This window comes from Heterodontus francisci, unplaced genomic scaffold (assembly GCF_036365525.1).
Source record: "Heterodontus francisci isolate sHetFra1 unplaced genomic scaffold, sHetFra1.hap1 HAP1_SCAFFOLD_102, whole genome shotgun sequence".
NCBI classification, from domain to species: Eukaryota; Metazoa; Chordata; class Chondrichthyes; order Heterodontiformes; family Heterodontidae; genus Heterodontus; species Heterodontus francisci.
In genome coordinates, this window is record NW_027140380.1 from 2,594,182 (window position 1) to 2,620,131 (window position 25,950).

The 25,950-nt window shown below is 46.5% G+C and overlaps 1 non-coding gene across 1 annotated transcript; it reads left to right on the forward strand.

Moving 5' to 3' along the window:
* Positions 1–8,628: 8,628 nt before the first annotated feature.
* trnar-ucu (transfer RNA arginine (anticodon UCU)) lies at positions 8,629–8,719 on the forward strand. The gene is given in 2 exon segments: positions 8,629–8,665; positions 8,684–8,719. It is a non-coding gene; the product is annotated as a tRNA-Arg (tRNA).
* Positions 8,720–25,950: the final 17,231 nt, after the last annotated feature.

The window sequence follows — 25,950 nt, forward strand, 5'->3', positions numbered from 1 at the left end:
GTTTTACTTTTGCGCAGACAGGAATGAACAATTGTTGTAATTCATCCATGCGCTCTTTAAATGCTAGCCATTGCCTATCCACTGTCAACCCTTTAAGTAACGTTCCCCAATCTATCATAGCCAACTCCCGCCTCATACCTTCATAGTTTTCTTTGTTTAGATTCAGGACCCGAGTCTCGGAATCAACTCTCTCACTCTCCATCTTAATGAAGAATTTTATCATATTATGGGCGCACTTCCCCAAGGGACCCCACACAACAAGATTGTTAACTAATCCTTTCTCATTGCACAATACCCAGTCCAGGATGGCCTGTTCTCTGGAGGTGTTATACACCTCTATCAATTCTCCACTCAATCTCCTTTGAGAAAGGCAGAATAATCCTAGCTTTTCCAACCTAACCTTGTAACTAAAATCCCCCATCCCTGGATCCATTCTGGTAAATCGCCTCTGCGTCCTCTCAAGGACCCTCACATTCTTTCTAAAGTCTGCTGAGCAGAACTGGAAGCCACACTCCAATTGGGGCCAAACCAGAGTTTTATAATGGTTCCGCATAACTTCCCTGCTTTTGTACTCAATGCCTCTATTTATAAAGCCCAAGATCCCATATGCTTTGCGAACCACTCTCGCAATATGACTTGCCTCCTTCAAAGATTGATGCAGATGAACCTCAAGTCCCTCTATTCCAGAACACTCTTTCGAACTGTGCCATTAAGTATATATTGCCTCTCCCTATTCCTTATGCCAAAATACATCACCTCACACTTGTCACTATTAAATTCCATCTGCCACCTGTCTGCCCATTCTGCTAGCCTATCACTATCCTGTTGCAGGCAGTTCATATCATCTTCACTGTTTGCCGCTTCTCCAGGTTTGGTGTCATCGGCATATTTTGAGATTCTACTCTGTATTCCAAGATCCAAGTCACTTACCTTGAGCAAAAAAAGCAGTGGTTCTCGCACTGACCCTTGGGGAACACCACTGTCGACTATCCTCTAGTCTGACAAAGAACCATTTAATAAGACTCGCTGTTTTCTGTCCTTAAACCAATTTTCTATCCAATTGGACACTGACCCTCCTATACCACGAACCTCAATTTTGTTAACCGCCCTTTTATGTGGTACCTTGTCAAACGCTTCCTTAAAATCCATATAAACAACATCCACTGCATTCCCTTCATCAAGCTGCTCTGTTAGTTCATCAAAAAATGCAGCTAGATTAGTCAAGCATGAACTCCTATTTATAAATCCATGCTCACTCTCCTTAATTAACTCGAACCTCTCCAAGTGACTGTTGATTTTTTACCCTGATTATTCTTTCTAAAACCTTACCTACCGCTGCTGTTAATCTAACTGGCCTGTAGTTACCCGAACTGTCCTTACACCCTTTCTTGAATAAGGGTGTCGCATTTGCCACTGTTTAATCCTCTGGCAGGTCCCCCATATCCAGGGAAGGTTGGAAGATTATAGCAAGCCCTTCCGTTATCTGCATCCGCATTTCCTTTCGCAACCTGGGATGTGAGCCATCCGGACCAGGTGATTTATCTTCCCGAAGCACAGCCAGCCTTTTTAGTACCTCCCTCTCCTAATTTGTACTCTCTCCATTGCCTCTACTTTCTTCACTTCAACTGATATTTTGTCAAATTCCACTTCCTTAGTGATCACTGATGCAAAGTACTCATTCAGTAGATTAACATTGCCCTGCACCTCTAAGCTTATATTATCCTTTTTGTCCCTAATAGACCCGACTCAACCTCTTACTACCCACTTATCATTTACATGCTGCTCGAAGATTTTTGGGTTTCCTTTCATGTTGACTGCCAGTCTATTCTCATAGAAATAGAGAATAAGCAAATATAGAAGATGTAAGTATTTCCCATCCTTGATGAGGTGGAATTTTTTATGTTGTGGGTGGTAATGTCTTGGCCCACGAGTGTGGTGGAAGCAGAGACAACCAATAATTTGAAAAGGCAATTGGATGGATACTTGAAGGAAAGAAACTTGCAGGAAGAAAGGGATCGAGCTGGTGAGTGGAACTGATTACATTGCTCCGGGGAGAGCCAGCATGGACGTGATAGGCCAAATGACCACCTTCGATGTTGTAAATGACACTGTGTTGTTTCTCAAATTCAATCCAATGGTGCTTGGGAAATAATCTCAAAGTAAATTGTGCAACTGGAAAATCAGAACCAAGGCAAGGGACGCATAAGGAAGCGAAATTGTTGAAACCCGGGATTGAACCAGGGACCTTTAGATTTTCAGTCTCACTCTCCCAACTGAGCTATTTCAGCCCTACATTAACAGCAGCTTGGTGTCCTTGTTTTGGAAGAAAATAAATACATTCAAGTTTTCCAAAAAATTAAAGAACACAACATGTGAGTAATATTCCCCATTGCTTTCTCAGTACTGATGGATTGTGAAGCGGGAGACAGCCAGAAGTGCCACTGAGCCGCACAGACCCCGAGCTGAGAATGAAATGAGATCAATTCAATCTTTCATAGTGAGATGCTGCTGAGAGGTAAGAGTCCTGAATCAAAGCGAGACTTGCTCATTTCAAACACTCCCTGTACTCTCTGCTCATGAAGCCTTAAAAAAGGGAAAAACAGAATGGCACTCAAACTCACAACCCTGCCATTAAAAGTCTCATATTCGACTGACAGAACTGTCACTTCTACTCGGTCTCTTATTGGATGGATGCAACTCCAACGCAGGGATGGCATTCAAATCCTCCCATGGGTCCACATGTCAGACTGAGTTCCATGTTGTAGACTCAAGCAAAGGAAATCTGCTCACTTCCAAAACTTTCAGCGAATTGACGCTGATTACAATCAACATCATCGGAGGTCAGAACTACCTGGTGAAAGGAGACACCCTGAAGAAGGATCCACAATTATTCAAAGGCATCGACAAAGTGAAAAACAAGAAAATCGATGAGTCAATGCAAGCCAAACAACAGAAGCACTGAAGAATTCCATTCCATTCCAGAACCCAGTCCTGTTGTTTTTGGAGTCAGGTCTCAATTACTGCAACAACTTTATATTCCCACTTGGCTATCTGTACATTTAGTTAATTACAATTTTGTCGACAAGCTCTTTGAATCCAGCTGGTCCTCAAGCCAGCTCCGTTTGGAAGTCAATTCCACCTTCTGCAAGGCTGAAACCAATAGATAACCTTAATCTAAACATGCCAGCAGGCCAGGGCTCATCTGGGATTAGAATCTTGCATTTCTTACATGTTAATCAACCACATTCCCTAAGCAAGAATCATACCCCTAGACCAACGAGCCACTGACCAGTCAGGTTTCTTTAGCTGCTGTGGAATTTCACTGGAACCCCCAGCCAATCATCCATTTTATATTTCAGATCAAAGCAACATCCTGCAAATGCTGAAATAAAAACAGAAAGTGCTGGAAATGTTCAGCAGCTCTGGCAGCATCTGTGCTGAGAGAAACACAGTTAACGTTTCAGGGCACTCACCTTTTGTTTCAGCCATCCTTTCAGACTGCTTCTGTCCATCCAATCTCATTTTCTATTCGATTCACATTCTAACCATTCACTACGTTACTACATTTTTCATGAATTCCTCATTTCTTTTATTAATGACAATTTTGTATTTCTGGCCTTTGCTTCAGACACCACCACAAGTGGAATCATGTCTCCATCGACCCAATCAAACCACTTCGCTGTATCCTCACATTGCTATGTTTCTTTAACCCTGACAGACTGTGGAGTTTCTGCTGCTTGATTGCAGTTCTTGCTACCCGCCAGTAGATGTCACCTCACTCCAATACAGTGACGTTTACAAATCTGAGAGAGACACAACAGGAAATAATTGTTCACATTATAGTGAATGCGTGGGATTTAGAAATACTAGGAGTGGAGACGAGTTACTATTGCACTCTGCTATTACATCTTTTATAATGGACTCCAGCATTTTGCCCACGACTGATGTCAGGCTAACCGGTATATAATTCGCTGTTTTCTTTCTGCCTCTTTTTTTCAATAGTGGAGTTACATTAACTACCGTCCAATCCATTTGAAATGTTCCAGAGTCTACAGAATTTTGGAAAAAGACCAGAAATGCATCTGCTATTCCAAGGGCCACCTCCTTAAGTACTCTGGGATGTAGATTATCAGTCCTTGGGGATTTATCGGCCTTCAATCCCATCAATTTCCCAAACATTCCCTACGAATACAGATTTCATACAGTTCCTCCTTCTCATTAGACCCGATGTTCCCCAACATTTCTGGGAGGTAATTTGTATCGTCCTTTGTGAAGACAGAACCAAAGTATGTATTTAATTGGTCTGCCATTTCTTTGTTCCCCATTATAAATTCCCCCGTTTCTGACTGTAAGGGACCCACATTTGTCTTCACTAATCTTTTTCTCGACACATATCTATAGAAGCTTTTACAGTCAGTTTTTATGTTCTCTGCTAGCTTACTCTCATACTCTATTTCCCCCTTCTTAATCAATCCTTTTGTCCTCCTCTGCTAAATTCCAAACTGCTCACAATCTTCAGGTTTGCTGCTTGTTCTGACCATTTTATATTTCTCCTCCTTGGATCTAATACTTTCCTTAATTTCTTTTGTAAGCCACAGTTGAGCCACCCTTCCTGTTTTACTTTTGCACAGACAGGAATGAACAATTGTTGTAATTCATCCATGCGCTCTTTAAATGCTAGCCATTGCCTATCCACTGTCAACCCTTTAAGCAACGTTCCCCAATTTATCATCGCCAACTCCCGCCTCATACCTTCATAGTTTCCTTTGTTTAGATTCAGGACCCGAGTCTCGGAATCAACTCTCTCACTCTCCATCTTAATGAAGAATTTTATCATATTATGGGCGCACTTCCCCAAGGGACCCCACACAACAAGATTGTTAACTAATCCTTTCTCATTACACAATACCCAGTCCAGGATGGCCTGTTCTCTGGAGGTGTTATACACCTCTATCAATTCTCCACTCAATCTCCTTTGAGAAAGGCAGAATAATCTTAGCTTTTCCAACCTAACCTTGTAACTAAAATCTCCCATCCCTGGATCCATTCTGGTAAATCGCCTCTGCATCCTCTCAAGGACCCTCACATTCTTTCTAAAGTCTGCTGAGCAGAACTGGAAGCAACACTCCAATTGGGGCCTAACCAGAGTTTTATAATGGTTCAGCATAACAACCCTGCTTTTGTACTCAATGCCTCTATTTATAAAGCCCAAGATCCCATATGCTTTGCTAACCACTCTCGCAATATGTCTTGCCACCTTCAAAGATCGGTGCACATGAACCCCAAGTCCCTCCATTCCAGCACACTCTTTATAACTGTGCCATTAAGTATATATTGCCTCTCCCTATTCCTTATGCCAAAATACATCACCTCACACTTGTCACTATTAAATTCCATCTGCCACCTGTCTGCCCATTCTGCTAGCCTATCACTGTCCTGTTACAGGCAGTTCATATTATCCTCACTATTTGCCGCTCCTCCAAGTTTGGTGTCATCGGCATATTTTGAGATTCTACTCTGTATTCCAAGATCCAAGTCAGTTACCTTCAGCAAAAAAAGCAGTGGTTCTGGCACTGACCCTTGGGGAACACCACTGTCGACTATCCTCCGGTCTGACCAAGAACCATTTAATATGACTCGCTGTTTTCAGTCTTTAAAACAATTTACTATCCAAATGGACACTGACCCTCCTAATCCATGTACCCCAATTTTGTTAACCACCCTTTTATGTGGTACTTTATAAAATGCTTTCGTAATATCCATATAAACAACATCCACTGCATTCCCTTCATCAGTATTCTCAGATAGTTTGTCAACAAATGCAGTTAGATTCGACAAGCATGAACTCCCATTGATAAATCCATGCCCCTCTCCTGAATTAACTCAAACCTCTCCAAAGGACTTGATTTTTTTCCCTGACCTGTTGATCTCATGCTGATAGCAAGCTCACCATTGGGCATGTATTTGGCAATGTGACCGTCATCCATTTGGCCCAGTCAACAGAGTCACCGCTGACTCAAGAGGGCAAACATGCTGTGGATCCCTGCACGCTGGTGTACTTCCGCATTCGGCACTCTGTCCTGCCAGGAGATGCCCAGTATCCATCTGAGGCAGTGGAGGTGGAAGCTGTTCAGCCGCTTTTTTTGGCTTGTATAAGTTGTTAATTCTTCTCTACTATAAAGGAGGGTGCTGAGAACACAAGCCTGGTACACGTGGAGCTTTGTATTTTCGGTCAGTTTGCTGTCGGTTCACACTTGTCTTCTCAACTTTGACATGACAGCTGCAGCATTGGCAATCCTGGTGCTGATTTCAGCATCAAGGGCCAGATTGCTGGTGATTGTTGATTGAAGGTATGTGAAGCTGTTGACAACCTCCAAAGTGAGGTTGTCGATGTTGATGGAAAGTGGAGTCTCTACGTCCTGGCCCGTAACTTTCATCTTCCTGATGCTGATTGTCAGTCCAAACTCTTTGCAGGCCAGGGAGAACCGATCTGCAAGCTGCTGTGACTGAACTTCATTATGGGATGTCAGCACAGCATCATCAGCAAATAGCAACTCACAGCCTAGGAATTTACCCACTTTGGTCTTGGCGCACAGTCTTGCCAAGTTGAACAGCTTGTCGTCAGCTCTGATGTGCAGGTGAACACCTATATCTGAGTAATTGAAAGTGTACAACAGCAGCATGGAGAAGAATATGCCAATTATAAAGGATGTGATAACTAGACAGTTCGAAAATGATGACATGATTGGGCAGAGTCAACATAGATTTATGAGAAGGAAAACAGGTTTGAAAAACCTGTTGAGATTTTTGAGGATGTTACCTATAGAACAGATAAAGGAGAACCAGTGGATGTGTGGTATTTGTATTTTCCTTTGGTAAGGTCCCACACAGGAGGTGAGTAAACAAAATTAGAGCACATAGGCTTGGGGATAATATACTGATATGGATTGAGAATTGGTTAACAGACCGAAAACAGAGAGCAGGAATAACGGGTCCTTCTCAGGATGGCAGGCTGTTACTATTGGGGTACTGCAAGGATCAGTGTTGGAGCCACAGCTGTTAACAACCTATATAAATGATTTGGACGTGGGGATTAAATGTAATATTTCCAAGTTTGCAGATGACACAAAGCTCGGTGAAGTGTGAGTTGTGAGGAGGATGCAGAGAGGCTTCCAGGGGACCTGGAGAGGCTAAGTGAATGGGCAAGAACATGGAATATAATGTGAATAAGTGTGAAGTTATTCACGTTGGTAGAATAAACAGAAAGACAGAGTATTTCTTAAATGGTGAGAGGTTGGGAAGTGTCGATGTCCAAAGGGACCTGGGTGTCCTTGTTCCTGAGACACTAAAAGCTCTTGTGCAGGTGCAGCAATCAATTAGGAAGGCAAATGGTATGTTGTACCCACACGAGGGGTCATGAGCACAGGAGTAAAGATGTCTTGCTGCAATTGTATAGAGCCTTGGTGAATCCGCACTGGAGTATTGTGTACAGTTTAGTCTCCTCACCTTGTGAAGGATACACTTGCCAGAGAGGGGGTGAAACAGAGGGTCAACAGACTAATCTTTTTTTTGCATTTATTTCATTTCATCTCAGTTTGTTCAGTTTGCTTACCTACTGTTTTTTTTCAGGTTTGTACTTCCTGCTGTTCAATATTCAGTCCATTAACACCTAATCTGGACTAATGCTTTGTCATTCAACACACCATTAACATATTGTTTGCCTTTGCTGCATGACCTTTTGGTCAGCTATGTGGCCTTGTCCAATCTACACCTTCTCCTTTGTTATCTCTTGCCCCACCCCCACCCCACTTGCTTATAACCTGTGACTTTTCTAATATATGTCAGTTCCGAAGAAGGGTCACTGACCTGAAACGTTAACTCTGCTTCTCTTTTCACAGATGCTGCCAGACCTGCTGAGTGGTTCCAGCATTTCTTGTTTTTATGTCACCAGACTAATCCCTGGGATGGTGGGATTGTCTTATGAGGAAACTGGGCCTGTATTCCTTAAAGTTTCGAAGAATGAGAGGTGATCTGATTGAAACTGACAAAATTCTTACAGGGCGTGACAGTGTGGATGTAGACAGGATGTTTGCCCTAGTTGGTGAGTCTAAAACCAAAGGACATCGTCTCAGAATAAGGAGTAGGCCATTTAAAACTGAGATGGGTGGAATTTCTTCACTCAGACGGTGGTGAATCATTGGAATACTGTGCCCCAGAGGGCTGTGGCAGCTCAATCATTGAGCATGTTCAAGACAGAAATTGATAGAAATCTTGACACTCATGACATCAAGGGATATGGGGATAGCATGGGAAAGGGGCTTTGAGGTCGGTGATCAGCCATGATCGAATTGAATGACAGAGCAGGCTCGACGTGCTGAATAGCTTACTCCCATGTTCCTCTGTTCCGAAGAGAGTTGGCGCCAGCACGCAGCCCTGCTTTACCCCACTGCTGATCTTGAAAGCGTCTGATGTTGCTCCATTGTAACTGATGGAACTGTGCATGTTCTCGTGGAAAGAAGAGATGATGCCCAAGAGGTCAGGAGGGCAGCCTGTCTTCCATTGCAGTTTGAAGAGCCCGTCTCTGCTGACAAGATCAAAGTCCTTAGTGATGTTGATATAAATGTGTAAGTCTCTGTGGCGCAGTGGATAGCGTGTTGGACTTCTAAATAATGATTAAGACGATATCCAAAGGTTGTGGGTTCAAATCACACCAGAGTCAGATTTTGGACCAGAAACAGAGGAGCACAACGGAACAACAAATGAAGAAATGCGCCAAAAGCACAGACTCGGAGACAGAGCGAGAGAGAGAGGAGCAGAGCAGGGGAAAAAATCGAGGAGTGACATCACAATGGAGAGTGAGAGCAGGGAAACAGAGAGCCGCTGGGGTGAGGACACAGGATTTGGTTCTTTCTTCGGTGCAGTGGAAGGAGCTGTTTGGTGAGGATCTGGTAAGCTGTGACATCACAGGCAAGAAGGTAGTTGATTGGTTTGGAAGAACCGACCTGCTTGATGCGCATCTGGTAAGTGATTAAGATGCATTTTAGTCCTCACGTTTAAAATAGTAAACAAACTAATGGTAAGTTTAATAAAATATGCAATAAAATGAATAATTGAATAAAATATTTAAGTAGTTAATTGAAACACGTTAAGGATGACAGGACAGGTGATGTGTCACAGCTGCAGCATGTGGGAGTTCCTGGATGCCAGTGTGATCCAGGGCAAACACGTCTGCAGTAAGTGTTTGCGGCTCAAACAGGGAGAAAAAAGGAATGTAGTGGTAGTAGGGGACAGTATAGTAAGGTGGATTGACTCTGTTCTCTGCAGCAAAAGCAAGAGTCCAGACGGCTGTGTTGCCTGCCGATGCCTGGATTCAGGACATCTGCTCAGGGCTGGAGCGAAACATACAATGGGAGGGGGAGGATCCAGTCGTCGTGGTCCATGTCGGTACCAAAGACATAGGCAGGACAAGGATAGAGGTTCTGCAAAGTCAGTATGAGGAACAAGGCACCAAATTAAGAAGCAGAACCTCAAAGTTAATCATCTCTGGATTATTACCTGAGCCATGTGCAAATTGGCATAGGACAAATAAGATTAGAGAAAGTAATGTGCGGCTGAAAGACTGGTGTGGTAATAGTGGGTTCTGGTTCATGGGGCATTGGCACCAGTACTGGGGAAAGAGGTGGCTGTACCGTTGGGACGGTCTACACCTGAACCGTGCTGGTGCCGGTGTTCTAGCGAGCCACATAACGAGGGAAGTCGAGACGGTTTTAAACTGAATAGTGGGGGCAAGGGATCAAATTTGGGAAGATATGGTGAATCAAGGAGGAGAGACAAGGCAAGAGAGAAAGGTATAAATATGGGTAATGATAAACAGACTGTGACAGGAAGGGACAGAATGTACAAATCGAAGAGTAAATCGACAGATAAGGCTAGAGGTGACAAAAATAATAAAAGGACAAAACTAAATGCTCTGTATCTGAATGCATGGAGCATTTGAAACAAAACAGATGAACTGGGAGCACAAATAGAATAAATAAGTACGATCTGATAGTCATTACAGAGACATGGCTGCAGGGCGACATAGATTGGGATGTGAATATTGGAGGTGACATGGCATTTTGGAAGGACAGGAAGATAGGAAAAGGTGGCGAGGTAGCTCTGTTAATTCATGATGGTATTAGCGTAATAGAGAGGGATGACCTGAGTTCTGGAGATCAGGATGCAGAAGCAGTTTGGGTACAAATGAGAAATCATAAAGGCAAGAAGTCACTTGTGGGAGTGGTGTACAGGCCACCTAACATTAACCACACTGTCGGATGGGATATAAAGGAAGAAATAATGGCAGCTTGTCAGAAAGGTACTGTGATAATTATGGGGGATTTTAATCTACATATAGATTGGAAAATTCAGATGGGCAGAGGTAGCCTAGATAAGGAGTACATAGAATGTTTTGGGGATAATTTCTTGGAACAATACATTCTGGAGCCAAACAGAGAGCAGGCTATACTAGACCTGGCATTGTGCAACGAGATAGGATTAATTAATGACCTCATAGTTAAGGTGCCCCTAGGTAGTAGCGATTATAATATGATTGAATTTTACTTTCAGTTTGAGGGAGAGGAGAGTGGGTCCCAGACTAGTATTTTAAATTTAAATAAGGGCAATTATAAGGTCATGAAAGCAGAGCGAGCTAAAGTGAACTGGCAAATTAGGTTAAGGGATAAGTCAATAGAGATGCAGTGGCAGACATTTAAGGGGATATTTCAGAATACACAGAATAGATACATTTCAACGAGAAAGAAAAGTTCCAAAGGTGGGACTCACCATCCATTGCTCACGAAAACAGTTAAAGATACTATCAAACTTAAAGAAAAAGCCTATAATTGTGCAAAGGTGGGAGGCAGGTCAGAAGATTGGACAGAATATTTAAAAAAAACAGCAAAGAATTACTAAAAGATTGATAAGGAAGGTAAAATTAGAGTATGAGAGAAAGCTCGCAAGGAATTTCAAGACAACTAGTAAGAGTTTCGATAGATATTTTAAAAAGAAAAGAGTTAACAAAGCGACTGTTGGTCCAATAGAAAGTGTGTCTGGGGAATTAATAATGGATAATTAAGAGATGGCAGATGAATTGAACAGATACTTTGCATCGGTCTTCACTATTGAGTATACAAATAACATCCCAGTATTAGCCGTATATCAGGAAATTGAAGGGATGGAGGAACTCAAGAAAATTACAATCACCAGGGAAGTGGTACGAAACAAATTGTTGGAGCTGCGGGTTGACAAGTCGCCAGGTCCTGAATTGGCTAGTGAGATAGTTGATGCGCTGGTTTTAATATTCCAAAATTCCCTAGATTCGAGAAGGTTCCGTTAGATTGGAAAAGAGTGAATGTAACTCATTTATTCAAAAAGGGAGGGAGACAGAAAGCAGGAAACGACAGGCCAGTTAGCTTAACATTTGTCTGAGGGAAAATGTTTGGAGCTATTACAGAGGATGTTATAGCAGGGCATTTAGAAAAAAATTAAGGTAATCAGGCAGAGTCAACATGGTTTTTTGAAAGGGAAATCATGTTTAACCAATTTATTGGAGTTCTTTGAGGCAGTTACATGTGCTGTGGATAAAGGGGAACCAGTGGATGTATTGTATTTCGATTTCCAGAAGGATAAGGTGCCATATCAAAGGTTATTGCAGAAAATAAAAGCTCATGGTGTCGGGGGTAACATATTGGCATGGATAGAAGATTGGCTAGCTGACAGGAAACAGAGAGTCAGCATAAATGGGTCATTTTCTGGTTGGCAAGAAGTAACGAGTGGTGTGCCACAGGCCTCAACTTTTTACAATTTATATAAATGACTTAGATGAAGGGACCGAAGGTATTGTTGCTAAATTTGCTGATCACAAAGATAGGCAGGAAAGTAGGTTGTGAAGAGGACATAAGGGGGCTACAAAGGGATATAGATAGGTTAAGTGATTGGGCAAAGACCTGGCAAATGGAGTATAATGTGGGAAATTCGGAAATTGTCCACTATGGCAGGAAGAATAAAAAAGCATATTATCTAAATGGTGAGAGATTGCAGAGCTCTGAGATGCAGAGGGATCTGGGTGTCCGAGGGCATGAATTGCAAAAGGTTAGTATGCAGGTCCAGCATGTAATTAGGAAAGCTAATAGAATGTTATCATTTATCACCATGGGAATTGAATACAATAGTAGGGAGGTTATGCTTCAGCTATACAGGACATTGGTGAGACCTCTTCTGCAGTACTGAGTACTGTACTGGTCTCCTTATTTGCGGAAGGATGTAAATGCATTGGAGGTAGTACAGAGAAAGTTTACGAGACTAATACATGGAATGGGTGGGCTGTCTTACGAGGAAAGATTGGACAAGCTAGGCTTGTCTCCGCCAGAGTTTAGAAGAGAAAGAGGCGACATGATTTGTTATTTAATTTATTAATTAACAAATTAGCTATCCTCCAGTCTTCCGGTACCTCACCCGTGGCTAACGATGATACAAAAATCTCTGCCAGCGCCCCAGCAATCTCCTCCCTTGCTTCCCTTAGCATCCTAGGATACATCTGATCAGGCCCTGGGGATTTATCGACCTTAATGCGCTTCAAAACCTCCAACACCTCCTCCTTTGTAATGTTGATATGCTGCAGGATATCGATGTTCCCTCCCTTGAACTCACTAGCTTCCATTACCTTCTCCACGGTAAATACAGACGAGAAATATTCATTTAAGACCTCGCCCATTTCGCGTGGCTTCACACATAGATTGCCACACTGATCCTTAAGGGGACCTACTCTCTCCCTAGCTACCCTTTTACTCTTAATACACTTATAGAATCTTTTAGGATTCTCCTTTATCTTATCTGCCAGGGAAATCTCATGGCCCCTTTTCGCCCTCCTAATTTCCTTCTTAAGTATACTCCTATATCCCCTATACTTCTCGAGGGACTCGCTCGATCCCAGCTGCCTATACTTGACGTATGACTCCTTCTTTGTCCTGACCAGACCCTCAATATCCCTCGTCAACCAAGGTTCCCTAAACTTGCCAGCCTTGCCCTTCCATCTAACAGGAACATGCTGGCCCTGAACTCTTCCTATCTCACTTTTAAAAGCCTCCGACTTGCCAGACGTCCCTTTACCTGTAAACAGCCTCTCCCATTCAACTTTTGAGAGTTCCTGTCTGATGCCATGGAAATTAGCCTTCCCCCAATTTAGGACTTCAACCTGAGGACCAGTCCTATTCTTTTTCATAACTATCTTGAAGCTAATACAGTTATGGTCACTGGTCCCAAAGTGCTCCCCCACTGCCATATCAACCACCTGCCCATTCTCATTTCCGAAGAGGAGATCGAGTGTAGCCCCTTCTCTAGTCGGGCCATCCACGTACTGCTTCAGAAAACTATCCTGGACTCACTTAACAAATTCTTCCCCATCTGATCCCTTAGCACTTAGGCTGTCCCAGTCAATATTAGGGAAGTTAAAATCACCTACTATTACAACCCTATAATTCCTATACCTATCTGTGATTTCCCTACATATATGCTCCTCCACTTCCCTCTGACTATTGGGGGGCCTATCGTATAATCCCATTAAAGGGATCACCCTTTTATTATTTCTATATTCTACCAGTATGGCCTCACTGGACATTCACCCCGGGATATCCTCTCTAAGTGCTGCAGTGATGTCCTCCCTAATCAATAGTGCAACTCCCCCTCCTCTCTTACCTCCACCTCTGTCACGCCGGAAGGATCGGTACCGCGGAACATTGAGCTGCCAGTCCTGCCCATCCCTCAACCACGTTTCCGTAATAGCTACAATACCACAATCCCATGTACCGATCCATGCTCTGAGTTCATCTGCCTTACCTGTAAGGATACTTGCATTAAAATAAATGCAGTTTAGCCCACCAGACCTTCCACGCTCCCTGTCCTGCCCCTGCCTGGCCTGCCTACTGGACTTGCTTGCTTTAACCTCTCCATTTGCCTCAACTATCTCATCGGAGAGACTACTACTTTGGGTCCCACCCCCGCTGCAAGACTAGTTTAAACCCTCCAGTGTATTACTATAAAATCTCCCTACAAGGATATTGGTCCCCTTCCAGTTCAGATGCAACCCGTCCCTCCTGTACAGGTCACCTCTGCACCAGAAGAGATCCCAATGATCCAAGTACTTGAAGCCCTCCCGCCTTCGCCAGTCTTCAGCAATGCATTCATTTGCCTAATCCTCCTATTCCTACCCGCACTAGCACGTGTCACAGGGAGTAATCCTGAGATTACAACCCTCGAGGTCCTGCTCTTTAACCTTCTGCCTAACTCCCTATATTCACTTTGCAGAACCTCATCTCTCTTCCTGCCTATGTCGTTCGTACCAATATGGACCACGATCTCTGGCTGCACACCCTCCCCTTTCAGAATTTCCGGCAGCTGCTCCGAAACATCCTTGACCCTAGTATTAGGGAGGCAACATACCATCCTGGAGTCTCGTTTGCGGCCACAGAAACGCCTATCTGCACCCCTTATGATAGAATCCCCTATCACAATAGCTCTTCCACCCCTTTTCCTCCCCTGCTGTGCAGCAGAGCCCTCGTGGTGCCACGGACCGCGCTGTTGCTCTTTTCCCCTGGGAGGTCTTCCCCCCAACAGTAACCAAAGCGGTGTATCTGTTTGAGAGGGGGATGGCCACAGGGGACTCCTGCACTACCTGCCTGCTCCTACTATTCCATCTGGTGGTCACCCATCCCTTTTCTGCCTGTGCATCCATTACCTGCGGTGCGACCACCTCACTAAACATGCTATCCATGACGCCCTCAGCTTCGTGGACGCTCCACAGTGAAACCACCCGCAGGTCCAGCTCCATAATGCGAGTAGCCAGTAGCTGCAGCTGGATACACTTCCTGCACACATGGTCGTCATGGAGACTGGGAGGGTTCCTGAATCCCCACAAAGCGCAGGAGGAGCATATCACGGGGCTGAGCTCTCCTGCCATGACTTACCCTTAGATTAATTAGTTACTCCCTTAATTAAAAAATACTAATGACACTAGGGGCCTTGTTCTACCCACTACAATCTAAAGTCCTTCATAAGCTACACTGAATAAAAAAAACACTTTAGTAGCACTCACCTTATCAGCAGAGGTTTTTTTCTCAAGTAAAAAACTTTGCCCTTTTCTTTAAGATATTTAAATACACAAACAGCAGTGACTCACCAACCAATCACCTTGTAGCTCTCCTCTGACATCAGAGTTGGCTTCTTTTTTTTTTCAAAACTCCAGCACACTGGAAGAGCTCCACTCCACTCCTGGAAGGGAAGAGACTGGGCCTCGATCCTCGGATTGCATTTATAGGCTCCGCTCTCAACGTTCTCCTCATATCGGTCCATGCAGGTCTGCTCCGCTCCGCTCCTCTCCGCTCCCGGAAGGTAATTCACCAGCTTTTGCAGAAAAGTAGGACTTAAGCTGTTGCAGTACCTGTTAGAAAGATAGTCTAAGTTATTCTGAAGTCATCTTCCAATGTCATCCACATGGAAGCAGGATTTTAAAGGATAAGATGTAGTTTTTAAAAGTCACTTCAATCTTGCTCAAGAGTCTTTTCAAAGAAGCCAAGTAAATCTTGATAAAAAGTCATATACATTTAGAGATCTTTTAAAAGCACTTCAATCTTGTTAATAAAAAGTCAGATGTAAATTTAAGAACTCTGATCAGGCCATGCTAAAAACTTACATACAATTAAGAAATAAAATACAACATTTAAAATGTCTGAACTCCCTCTGAAAGTTGACAACTGCTGCTGCCGGTGTCTTCCTGGAATAGTGGAGCTGTTGTGTCAACAGAAAAGTCCTTCCCGAGCAACCCTGAGCCTGTTGGTACCGGCTTTAATCCAACCCAGGTAAAAATCAGGGTACATTGGGGGCAATGAGCCCAAATTGCTGAACTACAGGTCCCTGTCACTTTAAAGAGTGGGCTGGTGCGATTATGATCAGAGGCTCCTTCTAAGCACATTTCTCACCACCACAACTTCCAGATGCTGGTGTTAGTGTGTGCATGTACCAGCAGTTGCAGTGCTGTTCAGACCCTCAATAGCAGTGAAAGTCTCAGAGTTCACCGCTATTGGGGCTGTAAAATCCAGGCCAATATCTCACAGCCCTGTTAGATTTGCTCTCCCTCTGTACAAAATCAAACTCCACACATGGTCTTTCACTCACTCCTGTTTCCAGCAAATCAAATGTTCACCCGGCCCCGAGAGAGTCAAATACTGGGGAAAAGGACACAGGGAGATAGAGAATAAGCTAAAGCTGACAATGTAAATATTTCCCATCATTGATATCTCTCTATTCCAATCCAACCTTCAGAGTTGGGTAAATAATTTCAGTGTAAATTGTGCAGTTCAAGAGTCAAAACCAAAGGGCGATGCAGAATAAAGGACAACTGCCAAAACCCCAGATTGAACCAGGGATCTTCAGTCCAACACACTCCCAACTGAGCTATTTCAGTCTCACAGGCTTGGGATGATAAGTGGCAAGTAATATTCGCACCACACAAGTGCCAGGCAATGACCATCTCCAACAAGAGAGAATCTAACTATCTCCCCTTGACATTCAATAGCATGACAATCACTGAATCCCCCACCATCAACATCTTGGGGGTTACCATGGGTAGCCATACAAATAACGTGACTAGAAGAGCAGGTCAGAGGCTTGGAATCCTGAGGTGAGTAATTACAGTGCACCTGTTGTCTCCACCCCAGGGGCTGAATTTGTTCTGTAAACCATGAAGCAGCTTCCTCTCAAATCCCAGGTTTATCAATAAATCCTCTTACAAAAGCCCCAAAGTGTGATATATTCCTCTCACTCATCCATGACTCCTGACTCCCCAAAGCCTGTCCACCATCTGCAATTCACAAGTCAAGAGTGTGATGGAATACTCTCCACTTGCCTGGATGGGTGCAATTCCAACTCAAGAATCTCAACACCGTCCAGGACAAAGCAGCCCACTTGATTGGCACCCCATCTACAAACATTCACTCCCTCCACCATCGGCACACAGTGGCAGCAGTGTGTACTGTCTACAAGATGCACTGCAGCAATGCACCAAGACTCCTCAGACAGCACCTTCCAAACCCAGCGACATTTACCACCGAGAAGGGCAAGGGCAGCAAATGCAGGGGATACCACCACCTGCAAGTTCCCCTCCAAGCCACACACCATCCTGACTTGGAACTATATCGCCGTTCCTTCACTGTCGCTGGGTCAAACTTCTGGAACTCCCTTTCTCACAGCACTGTGGGTGTACCTACCCCACATGGACTGCAGCGGTTCAAGAAGGCAGTTCACCACCACCTTCTCATGGGCAATTAGGGATGGGCAATAAATGCTGGCCTAGCCAGCGATGCCCACATCGCATGAATGAATGAATAAAAATGTGAAGTATCCCTTGTGTCATTCTTTTGGTAGAAAATATAACCCTGGTGGAATTGCCCCTCCCAATCACACCTCACTTCATGGAACATAGAAAATCGAGAAAATTTATGGCACAGAATGAGACCATTTAGCAATCGTGTCTGTGCCAGCTGAAAAAGAGCGATCCAGCCCAATCCCACTTTCCAGGTCTTGGGAATGGAATCTGAACAGATGTCAGAGCTCACATTATGTGAATGTTCTGTTGAAGTGTTGGTGAGCTGATATACCAGGGGAGATTCACACTGTTGGACACAGTGTGAAATACATTCAAGTATTTATAAAACATTACAACATGTGAGTAATATTCCCCATTGATTTCTCAGCACTGATGAATTGTGAAGTGGGAGACAGCCAGAAGTCCCAGTGATCCACACTGACCCTGAGCTGAGAATGAAATGAGAAAAAGTTCAATCTTCAGCAGCGAGATGCTGCAGAGAGGTAAGAGTCCTGAATCAAGGAGAGACTTTCTCATACTGCTGTTGAATCTCATTTCAAACACTCCTTGAACTCTCTGCCGAGGAATTCAGAGCTGGATAACGCCTGTAAAATCAGCCTAAAAAGGAAATAGAAAACACCCACCGTGGGCTCAAACTCAAAAACTTGAGATTCAGAGTTTCATGCTTTCATCGACTGAGCTCACCAGGCCTGAGACAGTGTCCCCGTCCTGTCTGTTATTGGACGGTGCAGCTGTTGGCTCCACTCCAGGGGCTGAATTCGTTCTGTAAACCTTGAAGCAGCTTCCTCTCAAGTCCCAGGTTTATCAGTAAATCTTCTTACAAAAGCCCCAAAGTGTGATATATTCCTCTCACTCATCCAGAATAAAAGTTACACCTTTTGCTCTTTTTACCTTCCAAACATTGACTTCTATTTTACTCAGCATTTATTTCTCTCTCCTTTTTATGTTGTGTATTTCCTAATAAACATTTCATTTCAATTATTTATGAGGGATGAAATGAACAGAAAAGATTTTCTGCAATGGTACCGGGGTGTGGGACAGAGTGAGTGGTTCGGATCTGGAATACACTGCCTGAGAGTGTGCTGGAGGCAGATTCAATCGTGGCTTTCAAAAGGGAATTGGATAAACACCTAAATAGAGAAAATTTGCAGGGCTACAATGAAAGGGCAGAGGAGTGGAATTAGCTGATCTGCTCTTGCAAAGAGCTGTCATGGACATGATGGACTGAATGGTCTCCTTCTGTACTGCAACCATTTGATTCCTTGATTCGAACTCTGTCAAAGTTGTTCTGAACTTGCTCTGCTCCAAGGAGAACAACCCCAGCTTTTCCAGTGTCTGCACATAACTGAAGTTATGAGGAACCATGGGGAACCCACTGTAAACCTTCCTCCAGACAGAAATACAACTGTTCACCACCACACTGTGACGCAGCTGTTCACATGATTTGGATGCGGGGACCAAATGCAGTGTTTCCAAGTTTGCAGATGACACAAAACTAGATGGGAATGTGTGTTGTGAAGAAGATGCAAAGCGGCTTCAAGGGAATTTGGACAGTCTTAGTGAGTGGACAAGAAAGTGGCACATGAAATAAAATGTGTCAAAATGTGAGGTTATCCACTTTGGTAGGAGAAACAGATGTGCAGATTATTTGTTAAATGGTAATAGTGTGAATGTACAAAGGGGCCTGGGTGTCCTTGTCAATAAGTGACTGAAAGCTAACATGCAGGTGCAGCAAGCAATTAGGAAGGCTAATGATATGTTAGCCTCTATCACAAGAGGATTTGAGTACAGGAGCAGTAAAGTCTTGCTTCAATTGTATATAACCTTGGTTGGACTGCACTTTGGAATACTGTGTGAAGTTTTGTTCCCCTTACCTTAGGAAGGATATCATTGCCATGGAGGGAGTGCAACGAAGGTTCACCAGACTTGTTCCCGGGATGACGGGACTGTAAAATGAAGAGAGATTGGGGAAACTGGGACTGTATTCTCCAGAGTTTTGAAGAACGAGAGGTGATCTCATTGAAACTTACAAAATATTGAAAGGGATAGACAGGGTCGATGAAGCTAAGATGTTTCCCCCGGTTGAGGAGTCTAGAACCAGGGGACACAATTTCAACGTAAGGGGAAAGCCACTTAGGACAGCGATGAGGAGAAATTTCTTTACTCAGTGGGTTGTGAATCTTTGGAATTCTCTATCTCAGAGGGCTGTGGAAGCTCAGTCATTGAGTATGTTTAAAGCAGAGATTGACAGATTTCTCAATACAAATGACATAGGGGAGATGGAGATAGTGTGGGAAAAAGGCATTGAAGTGGACGATCAGTCATCATCATATTGAATGGCAGGGTGGGCTCGACGGGCTGAATGGCCTGCTCCTGCTCCTATGTTCCTATCAGTCTGCAAACTTCATATGCATGCTGTCATTGTCCCTTTTATTCCATGGGCTTCAGTTTTACTGGCAGTCTAGTATGTGACATCATCAAGAAGGTTTCAATAAGTTGAATAAGGAGAAATTGTTTCCAGTGGCAAAAGGGTCAGTAACCAGAGGATGTATTTATCAGGTGATTGAGAAAAGACCAGAGGCGAAATGAGGAATGATTTTTTTATACAGTGATGTGTTGTCATCTGGAATGCACTGTCTGATCAGGACTTGAAAGCAGATTCAGTAGTAACTTTGAAAAGCAATTAGGATAAATACTGGAAGGAAAATGTACAGATTACAGGAAAAAGCTGAACACCAGGACTAATTGGATAGCACAACCAAAGAGACAGCACTGACACAATGGACCAAATGGTCTCCTTCTTTGGGTATCATTCTATGGTTTTATGAACATAATGTTGGTACAATTGCCTGAGTTGGAAGGGAAGTGAACCCAGATTCTGGGTATTCTAAACACCAGACCCAAACCAAATGAACAAGCCCGTTGTTTAATCTCTGTTTTTCACACCAGCTTCTCCTCGCTCTTTCTGTGTTTCCAGCCTGGTCTGTTCCTCTGCCCTTCATTCCTGACACTCTATTGAGAATGGCCAACTCACTGCGCCTCTCACTCACACCGTCACTCCACCCCTTCACCCACTTCCAAACCTCTCTGTTCAACAGTACCTCACATCTGCTCCTCTGCTCCATTAATATAACAGGAAAACATTTTCAAACAGACATCTCCAGACAGTGAACGTTCCAGTAAGACAAGGCAAAGAGCAGATTCATTCACTTTAAACACAGAGAGAGCAGCTCTCCCTGTTCAGTCTAAGGAGCAGATGTGGTTTCACTCCCATTAGTCTTAGAGACATGCGCCAGAATTTTAAGGGACCGTTGGAGACGGGAATGGAGGCCGGGGAGGGGGAGGGGGGTGTATAAAATAGGGATGGAAGACGTTGGACCGGATTTTTCTGTCGGCGGCTGACATGGAGGGCAGACTTCGCACATCCACACGGCAAGAAGGCATTTCAAGTATTTATGAGTCCAATTGTCAGCAATTTTATTCACTGGATCCAATTGAACTAATAGCACACGGGAACCACGGGTCTTCAGAGCCTCGCCTGGTTAAAGGAGGTGACTGGGAGGTGGGAGCTGAGTGTTGTCTTCACTGGGAAGCTATCGGGTGAGGCAGCAAAACTTGGCAGAAAGGGCATCGGGAAACACTGTCAGGAGTGGGAGCCAATGTGCCAGCTCTGCAGAGGGAACAACACCAGGGTGCCATTGGGGCAGTGCCACTTCATTGAGGGTGACAAGTGAGGTAAATGTGGCTGGGTGTTGTTTACTGTGATGGCCTTGCACTCAGGGAGGGGCAACCTGTCATGGTCCTCATTCGAGGCTCTCATTGGATTCGAGGCTCCCATTGAGGAGGAGGAGGAGGAGTAGAGAGGAAGGGAGGGAGGCGCAGGCACCAGCAGGGGCACCACAGCAGCTTGGGGGCCCACAGGAAGGCCAGCCTCGAACAGGAGGCTGGAGAAGGAGGCAGAGGAACACGTCAGCCGAGGTTCAACTACCTGCAGATGTCAGAGTGACGGTGTCTCCGCAGACTGCACCTCTCCACGGAGGTCGTCACTGATCTCTCTGCCATAATGCAGCTGTGCCCCATGCGACTTGGTGGGCACCTGATGCCAGTGTCACTGAAGGTCACCGTGCCACTGAACTTCTTCACCACCAGATCATTGCGGGGATCCACTGGAGATATGTGTGGAATCTCACAGTCTGTAGTGAATCAGTGCATCAAGGAGGTCACCAATGTCCTGTTCAGGAGGGCCGGTGACTATGTGCACATTGATCCAAACAGTCAAGCTGAGAGAGCTATAGGATTCGGGGACATCGCTGGATTCCACCAGGTGTAGGGTGTCATTGACTGCACCCATGTGACCATCATGGCTCCTGCAGACCAGCCAGCAGCCTTCAACAGGAAGGGCTTCCACTTGCTCAGTGTGCAATTGGTCTGCGACCACTGCAAATGGATCCCATAGGTGTGTGCACAAATCCCGGGAAGCAGCCACAACGCCTGCATACCAAGGCACTCCCAGGTGCCAGAACCTTTCCGCGGCCCCATCCGCTTTCAGAGATGGATCCTTGGAGACAAGGGCTACCCACTGAGGACATGACTACTGACGTCTGTGAGGAACTCACGCACGGATGCAGAGGAGAGGTACAACACCTGCTGCGGGTCAACCCGAGCGACCATCAAGGAGGCCATTGGTCTCCTGAAGATGAGATTCAGGTGCCTAGATCGATCCAGTGGAGCCCTTCAGTATGTCCCGGCGAGGGTCTCGCATATCGTGGTGGTTTGCTGTGCACAGCACAACCTGGCATTACAGATGGGCGAGGTGTTGACTAGTGAGGATATCGTGGAGTGTGATGTCTCCTCTGATGATGAGGATGTGGAGGAGGATGCTGCCCAAGCAGTGCCAGATGAAGAACCTCAGGCACAGCAGGAAAGGGGCCATGAGATACACACAAGGGAGACATGAGACACCCTTATACATTCAAGTTTCCTTTGAGCTTTACCACCTTCTGGAACCAAGGCAATAAAGTCTTAGCTTTAAACAGCCCTGTTGTCGCCTCCTTCCTTCTGCACTGCAGCATCCAGGTACACATCGCACAGTGACAAGGCCGAAGCTTTGTGAACTCAGGGCTTGGTCCCTCACTTCCAGCCCCTTGGGTGGAAGGGTTTAAGTGAAGTCCCAAAGGGCATCAACAATAGGAAGGAGACATAGTGAGAGAACATCATTTCTTTCTTCCATGTGACAACAAAAGCAACCCTATCCATCTGGAATGTACATACACCGTGAACCCTAAGTGAATCTAGGTGCTCTTCTGAAATCTTTTCCGCGTGCTCCTACGTGGTGCTCCCCCTGCTCTGGCAGCTGAGGTGGAGACAGGCTGCTGACCTTGCTGCCCCATGGCTTGGGATGACATTGGTGGCCGCCCTCTTGCTGCCTGAGGCCTGGAGGGCCCCGGCACACTGAGGGCCTCCTGCACAGGTACAGGGACCCCCCTCTGTCATCGAGGGTGATGGAGGCAGGCACTGGCATCACTTGTGTCACTGGCAGAGGGGCTTTGGAGCTACTGTCCACACCAGGAACATCCTGAGAGGAGACCCCAGATGTAGCAGCCAGCTGCTCCTCCCCCTTATAAGACACACTTGTAACTCGCTGCTGACCTGAGAGGGACGTGGACCTGGTGAAGAGTTCAGGTGCCTCGTCCCCCCTCTCACCTTGTCACCGCTGGATGGATCTCATGGACAAAGCGATGGAGTGCAGGTCTGCACACATCTCCGGCAGCCACTGATTGGTCGGCTGGATCTGGCTCTCCATCAGAGTCACCAATCTCTCAAGGAAGGAAGCCAGACACACCCCCATCAGAGACAGTACAGCATGCAAGGTCTGGATGGACTCCTCCATCATCCGAACTTGGGTACACATAACCTCCGGCAACTCTGCCAGATGTTGCCTGACCTCTTGCTGCAGCTTCAGCATTTCCCGTGTTGCTGGTGACACCAGAGGCACGTCATCAGCCTGGGACTCAGCATGGGCCTGACCTCCCACAGACTTCCAACTGCCAGTGGCCTCGGCTGTCACTGCATCCGTCATCTGCCCGGGCCTGTCTGTGACGTGCTCACCAGCTTGTGTGCCCAAATCTAACAGCGAGTGGATACCCACCGAGTGAGGGTTTCTGTGCTGGTGGAGGGTGCAGGGGAATGATGTGACGGTGCACCCTCTGAGGCTCCCTCCTCCTCCTCAGAGGTGTCTGGCTGTCCCCCAGTCTCTCCAGCTCTTCGCTCTTGTCTTTCATCCTAGCCTGCATGTGAAAACAGGGACATTGAAGGGTTAGGGTCTGCCCATCGTGACATTCCAACCACCCCTACTGTGCAGCTCCATTGATGCAGTGGTGAACAGATGAGCAGTGTGGCTCCTTTGCAGCGGATGCACCCTTGTGCCCCAGGAGATGTTCATTCACTCTCTTAGGTAGGTGTCCCTGTCTCTCCATCAGCTATGGATCAGCTGCTTTGCTTCCCGGCCTGTTCCATGGCCTCCTCCTCCATCGGGACGAGGACATGGAGATTAGGCATCCACTGCCAGTCTTGACATGCTCTTACCGATTGTGGGCTGTCTTCTCCTGCAGCCACTATGATCAACAAAGTTAGTCTCCCAGCGGGGACAAACCCAATATCTCTGATGGTGATAGTCCAGCAGTCCATGATGTGGACACACATATTCCTCCTGCATGTGGCCCCTCTCGAGGGACTGTGTGAGTTGAGACAATGACTGACGTGCACCTCCCACCGAGATGCAGCCAAGCCTCAGGCAGCATGTCCTGCTGCCCTTCCCCAATACACATGACTGGGTGGCCACTCCCTTTCCACCAAACACTCCCTCTCACTCTGCCATGCGCAATGTCCAAAGGGTCCAAAGTGTTTTGAGTTTGCGCCTGAGCAGCCCGGATCCGGTCATTGACCCACTTCTTGCACTCGATCCATGTCTTGGGGGTGACCCCACGGCTGCTGACTTCACCTACTATCTCAAAGCAGCTTTGCTTGGTCAGGTGGACAGGCCTCCACCTCCCATCCCTGGGGAAGAGGATCTTCCACCTATCTGTTGTCACCTGGAGGCGAACCTGCAGGAAGGCATCGCTAAACTATTGGACCATGGTCACTGCAGGCTCGCATTCAGCTCCTTACCTATCAGGCAGCAGAGACAGCAGAATGGGTCCTGGGGCATCAGTGACAGCAGAACGGGTCCTGGGACAGCAGAATGGGTCCTGGGCAGCAGAGGCAGCAGAACAGGTCCTGGGGCAGCAGATGCAGTAGAACAGGTCCTGGGGCAGCAGAGGCAGCAGAATAGGTCCTGGGGCAGCAGATGCAGCAGAACAGGTCCTGGGGCAGCGGAGGCAGCAGAACAGGTCCTGGGGCAGCAGATGCAGCAGAACAGGTCCTGGGGTAGCGGAGGCAGCAGAACAGGTCTTGGGGCAGCAGATGCAGCAGAACGGGTCCTGGAGCAGCAGAGGCAGCAGAACGGGTCCTGGGGCAGCGGAGGCAGCAGAACAGGTCCTGGGGCAGCAGATGCAGCAGAACAGGTCCTGGGGTAGCGGAGGCAGCAGAACAGGTCCTGGGGCAGCAGATGCAGCAGAACGGGTCCTGGAGCAGCAGAGGCAGCAGAACGGGTCCTGTGGCAGCAGAACGGGCCCTGGGGCAGCAGAGGCAACAGAACGGGTTCTGGGGCAGCAGAGGCAGCAGAACGGGTCCTGGGGCAGCAGAGGCAGCAGAACGGGTCCTGGGACAGCAGAACGGGTCCTGGAGCAGCAGAACGGGTCCTGGGGCAGCAGAGGCAGCAGAACGGGTCCTGGGGCAGCAGAACGGGTCCTGGAGCAGCAGAGGCAGCAGAACGGGTCCTGGGGCAGCAGAACGGGTCCTGGGGCATCAGAGGCAGCAGAACGGGTCTTGGGGCAGCAGAACGGGTCCTGGGGCAGCAGATGCAGCAGAACGGGTCCTGGAGCAGCAGAGGCAGCAGAATGGGTCTTGGGGCAGTAGAACGGGTCCTGGGACAGCAGAACGGGACCTGGGGCAGCAGAGGCAGCAGAACGGGTTCTGGGACAGCAGATGCAGCAGAACGGGTCCTGGGGCATCAGAGGCAGCAGAATGGGTCTTGGGGCAGCAGAACGGGTCCTGGGACAGCAGAACGGGACCTGGGGCAACAGAGGCAGCAGAACGAGTTCTGGGACAGCAGAGGCTGCAGAACGGGACCTGGGGCAGCAGAGGCAGCAGAACGGGTTCTGGGACAGCAGAGGGCTCTCAGGAAGACACTCCTTTAAACCAGGCAGCAGTGAATACAGGTCTGGCAGTCCTTTCAATATGGTGCCAGCACCTGCCGTTGTGTCAGATGTCGGTGCCATCGGTGCCTCGTTCCCTGCCTCTGGTCCTTGTTTGCATGGGCCCCACGCCTCCCCTTCATTAATTGGTCAGCTGCTCCGTGATCGGGGTCGGCCGGCCACATTTCACTCGTGTGGTGACGGCACCCACTCACGGTGTCTCTGCCGAGAGCCGCA